General features: G+C 40.1%; 1 pseudogene; it reads right to left on the bottom strand.

Annotated features, from left to right (window-relative positions):
• Positions 1-2,917: 2,917 nt before the first annotated feature.
• On the bottom strand, positions 2,918-5,182 carry LOC119511997 (annotated as a pseudogene).
• Positions 5,183-6,000: the final 818 nt, after the last annotated feature.

Below are 6,000 nucleotides of genomic sequence, written 5' to 3'. Positions count from 1 at the left end.
AATCCTGTCATGTATCAAAGCATGACAAAGACTGGTTAAGTACAGTTGCTGCTCCTGTTACCAAATTAGGGCTTTGTGTGGATAGTTAGACTGGAGAAAAGTATAGAGATTTATTGTACGGATAAAATGCCATTGTTCAGTTGTTCCTCTAATCTTCATTCATGGCCTCCAGCTCCCCTCCACACTGGTTTTAGGATTGCAGATATCCCACATTCCTGGAGACACAGCATTCACTCCAAGCTGAATCAGTTTGAAAATGTTATCACCAACTGTGTTGTGCAGAAGAAAATTCTAAAAGAATTTAATCTTTCACGTTTTTCTTGTCCGTGTTAGACAAGATTTTATCTGCTCAATGACTTAAAACATTTGTATTAGGCCAGTTGTAGGTTTACAGAAAAATCATGTGGAAAGTACAGAATTCCCATATACCCTTTCCCTGCACCACGCAGTTTTCCCTATTATTAGTATTTTGCATTAGTGTGGTAACTTTGTCAAAATTGATGAAACAATATTATTATAATTATATTATTAACTATAGTCCACAGTTTACAATAGGGTTCACTCTTTGTGTTGTACAGGATTTAAATTGTTTTTTATTCTAGTAAACTTTATACAACCTAAAATTGCCCATTTTAACTTTCAGGTATACATGGCTGATGGCCTCCTCTTTTTTTTTGAAGTTAAAGTTGATTTTAAAGATGATCCATTGAATTGTAAGGTGCATAAAATAAATATACATACAATGACACCTTTTCCCAAATGCAGCCTGGAGGGGGAAAGATTATTATCTTGAAGTAAGCTTTTAAAAATGAAAATGAACTTAGAAAAACTAATGGAATGAATGAGAAACCTGGAACTAGAAAAGTTCCATCTGCTTACTGCCTCACACCTCTTCCTAACCTAATCCAAGCACCCAAACAAGAGGGCCTCTCGAATGTATATACAGAAATCAGCACTCCTGACATTGGCAAACATCAGCTGTTTAAGTCACCACAAAAACCATATCCACTGACGACTATATGAAAATAAATTTTTTGAAACTTTAAAACCGTATATTTTTAGATTAAATGAATTTACTCCGGACATATAAATGCTTCTGTGCAACTGAATGCTGAGAAAGAGTTGCCAACATACATACTCGGCCATTTCATTAAAATAGGTAGCTCTTGCATGGCCGAAATCAAAGATACTAGAAGAAAAAGGAAAAAACAAACAAAAAACAAAACAAACAAACAAAAAAAACAAACTCATGGGTTAGAGGAAACACTAAAAAAAATTCAGGACTTCATTTATAAATACCCACATGTAAGCTTTACTACCTATAGAATTCAAGACAATTCTCCATTTTGCATCAATTAAATGCTTTTCTTCAATCCTATCCAAACATCAGAAGTTTTCATTATATACAGCAAACCTTTAACAGAATGGGAAGAAGACCTGTTTTATGATTTGAATGAATTAATGTAGTAAAAAAATTCCATCTGTGTTTGTCTAAAAAGATCTGAAACAACCTAAAGGGAAAATTTTATAATAAAGAGGACAGGGCAGCAGCTGTCCATACAAGCATAATTTGGTGACAGAACATGTTACAAAAGCTGGTTGAAGCTTACCAACCAAGCCTTTCTGTGAAGTGGTCCAATGGGAATGTCAAGTACACACTACATTATAATGAGTCATGTTATAGGCACTGAGTTGAAGCCAATGCGCCCAGGCTTTACTTGGGAAAGTAAAACAAAATCATTTAAAATTTTGCAGCTGTTGCTTCTGAGCCTTGGAACAGAGCTGACATGATGTGGGCAGGATGATATTACAAGCATTTATCTACCAGTATGGCACTAACCAAGCAAAATGGTTGCCCCTCAAAACAAGTACACTCACCTTGGAGCATATTAGGTGAACATCAGCTCTGAATGGAGTGTCATGTATAGGCCCAAATTGAAATGCTGAAGCTGCTTCCTCTAACTGCAAGGTTGCTTTGAACTTTTCATAACAATGTGCTGTTGGATCTTTCTGGGTTTGGTGCCAAAGTTGTATTGGGGATGCACATAGAGACACTGGGCCACATCTAAACCATCTGGTCTATGCTAATTATCCAACTGATGAACACCCTGGCACATTGCATGGGGAAGAAAGATTTTCCTGTAAAAGCAGGATGGGGAGATATTTGTCACTGATAATCCACATGTGAATGCACCCAAATGCACATGCACACACACACACACACACTCAAATTTTTCTATTATTGGAAATAACATTTCGGCTTCTTTGAATATGGAAGTACTCTGAAAGAAAATTAGAATAGTCACTCATCATAATTATCAAATGACAGCTACAAGATGAAAAAGAAATCCTACAGTTTTTTCTAAGGGTGAAACCTTGTTAGAATGCTGGGAAACTTGCAAGGCCAAAATTTGAAGAGGATGCTAAGAATAAGAAATACAGTTTGGAGATGCAAATAATATTTAGAGGTCATAAGAAAATATTAACACCATGTGACACACGTGTTGTGACATGGGCAATAATTTAGAGTCCAGTTTCTCAAATTTCAAAAGATCAAAGGTAAGAGGAGTGTCCAAGAGTTAATGATTTTTTTTTAAAAGTGGTAACATATTATTTTTTTCATAATAACTACAACTTACCCTGAGAATTCTCCATTTACCATAAAAATTATTTGGTTTAGCTTTCAAATATCACTTAAACAGACAAATAGGACATAGAGGGAAGTTCATGGCTAGGATTTGCAAAGAGTAGCATCCATTCATATACTGACATTGTAGCGTGGCTGCTGAAAAGCTACTTTTAGGTGCATGATGGAAGTCTGTGCATCAAGCATAAGATATAAGCATTTAATCACATGCATCAGCTTTTTAGCTTTTGTATATTCAAAAACAAAAAGGATAAATAAAGCACAGTACTTTTAAACCAAAACTGCTTGGTTCCAAGTTTCCTCAACTTCACAGGAGTTTTCATTAGTAACAATGCTGTTTTCCTTCAATGGTGGGTTGGTAATCTAGCTCCTGAGAGACTTCAATATTGGCTTCAGTACTGATACTTTGGTCATCCACAACCCTTTCCAGACTCACAGGATGCTCCAGGCCACTGGGGGACTCTGATTTTCTGAGCACAGAGGCCCTTCTTCTCTACTAACTGTTTCAGAAGAAAGAGGTCTAAAAACATCTTTACCGCCTCCTTTAGAAATGCTTTCGGTAGAGGGAACCAGACTTAGTCTTGAGGAACACTCACCTCCTCTGAATCTAGCAGTTCAACTAGTTGTTGGTCTCGCTCATGGGAAGATAGCCCACTTGCTGTGGAAGCCGATACCATGGAGCTATCTTCTGGCGTGTCCTCTTCAGGTAGGTGAGCAGGCAGAGACCACATCAGGCTAAAGGCTGTTGTTTCCTTTGACCTGGGGGAGCTGCTCTGATTCAGATCATTCATTGTAGGGCAAGTCTTAGCCTCTAGAGATTCTTCTTCAGATGACGCCCTCCTTCCTTGAGGGCAGTTATTGTCTTCCTAGATTTTTCAGGGTTGTCTTCTCCAGGAAGCTGCACATCTTCTGTAGGTCTAAAGGCCGAAATTTTAAGGGCCTGCTTGGGAGTAACTATTGCCTCTGATACCAGTGTTGAGCAGCTTGCTTTTTCCTGGAAGTATACATTTCTGGAGAGTGTGTGTATAGTTGGAAGCTCACAACAATTGCCATTGAAAAAGTATACTGTCTTTCTAATTGCTTTCTGAGAAGATACTACTGAATTGATTCTCAAACTTGCATTCTGTTAATTGGTTGACTGATATAAACAACATCACACTGATTATCATAATCATTTATCCTCAACCCTGATACCCTTTTATTTTCCTGAGCAGTCTTAATGTAGGTTCATATCATCTTGTTTGTGTATAGTTGACACAGGACCACCAATCTTTGGAGTGCTCAAACTGGCTCTTATCACTGGGATGTAAATGGTAACCTGTCTTATTTTGTCCTAGTGAGTTAACATAGTTCTCTTGGTTTGGACTTTCATCTTGCTCATTTGCTTGTAAATCCTAGCACAAAGGTGTCTTTGAGCTACACTGTAAAGAATTTTTTTTTTTTTTTTTGTCAGCAGTTCTAGATGAGTTCCCATGAACCCTGAGTCCCAGGCTTCTTCAGATAAAGCTTTGACTGATTTTTTTTTTTTTTTTTTTTATTAATAAACAGTACAGTTGCTGCCCCCCTCACTGTTCTCAGCTGATAACTTTTACTGCAATTAGACTTTCTCTAAAGCTGGGCTCTGCATATGGTCTTTACTATCCTCACATATCTGCACATTTATGTCTTGCTCTTGTCCAGTGGTTTGCTCCTCTAAACTTTTAGAGATGTGTTGGAAGTTTAACAAGAAAGAATTACATGGAGTGAGGTATTCCAGAGTGGGACTATCCATTGAATTGCCAGAATTAGGTTTAGTGGTTAGTTGTTAGTTCAGAGGAATCTTTCTAGACAATAGTCAAGGCATTCTCTCTTCCATTTACAGAGTTGTTTCGGGAGGAGGCTCCTTCAAGTTCTGTTCTGCCAAAAGCAGAGAGCTGTGAGAGCCCGCCAGGTCTATGAACAAATCTACAGAAGTAGTAGATTTCATATCGAGACACACAACATCCTTTTCCTTTGGTGCTTAGCTGGGCACAGCCAAAACTCCAAGTGGATACATCCATTTCTCCTGAATTAGAAGGCCACAGGTCCTCAGTGTCTGGCTGAGCTTCAGTGTACAGGTGGTTTGCAACAGGGATGAATTTCTTGGGATGATGAGTGCACATTTTGACCATAAGCTTCTTCAGTGGGGACCTCGACTCATTGTTAGAATCTATTGCTATTGCCTCTGTTGAATTCTCACTGGTCCCTCAAGTAGTGGAGCAGCCTAGATAATGGTTCAGGGAAATGCTGCCAGCAGATGAACTTTTCTTAGTGGATAGATCAAGCACACCATCTTGTTTGCTAGGTTCTGACTGAGACTTTCTGACAGCAAGGTCCAGAGGCGAGTCTTGGTCAGCCCTGAGAAGTTTGCTGAGCACAGGATTCTGAGTAGCTGCAGCCATGAGAGAGGTGGTGACTAGACATGCTTTCTGCAGCCTTTGGTTCTTTGTGCTATTGGGCTGGGAGCTATTTTTTTGAGGTATATTCAACAGCAAATTGTTGCATCATTCCCTGCATGATCTCACGTGCCACCAAGGGATTATTGGGCCAGAGACTCAGGGACCATCTTTTCTATACAAGACTGCAATGAGGAACTATTCTCTCTCGAATCAAATAATTTTTGTTTGCTCTTGTTTAAGCAGAGCTTCTTGCCCAGCTCGCGAAGCTGGTTCATCCAGACCAAGTGTCCCTTTCCTTTAAACTCTTCTCAAGCAACATAATAGACAATTCTCATCAAAAGTCCAATCAGAAACGCTTTCAGGCTCACAGTCTTTAAATGAACTGAGATCTTTTAATAATTCAGGTCCAAATAGTCCTTTAAGAATACTTTCAAATCTGCATGAAGTTACCAAGGAATGAACACCAGAAAGCGGGATTTGCATAATTAATTTTAAGACTGGAGGACGGATGGGGAGTAAATATATGAGTCAAGCTCTTTAAGATTCCGCTGGCCGCCGCACAGAGGGAAACGGGACCTCTGCGTCCAGGATTAACTTCGCCGCTGCTCGCAGAGGAAGTGCAGCCTCAGTCCCCGGGCCTGTAACAGCTCCGGTTTTCTCCGTCCCCAGCCCCACCTCCCGCCTCCCAGACGCCGGAACGCGCGGCGCCCGCCCTGTCCTTGCAGGGCGTGAACGCGGAGAAGGGCGCGCGCCCCGGCGCCGCGGCGCGTGCAGGAGGCGCGGGGCTGATGGCATCTTGAGAGATGTAAGTTCACGGCTTTAATGTGGTGAGATTTTGACAAGATGTTATCTCTTACCTTCCTCATTGCAAACCCCTTTCCTCCTTAATTCTGGCTTAATGCAGACACTATCCGTTTCAAGGTAGGATTAGAAGTG

This window comes from Choloepus didactylus, chromosome 2 (assembly GCF_015220235.1).
Source record: "Choloepus didactylus isolate mChoDid1 chromosome 2, mChoDid1.pri, whole genome shotgun sequence".
Lineage (NCBI taxonomy): Eukaryota > Metazoa > Chordata > Mammalia > Pilosa > Megalonychidae > Choloepus > Choloepus didactylus.
The sequence above is the reverse complement of the archived record's forward strand: the minus strand, read 5'-3'. Positions and strand labels throughout refer to the sequence as shown.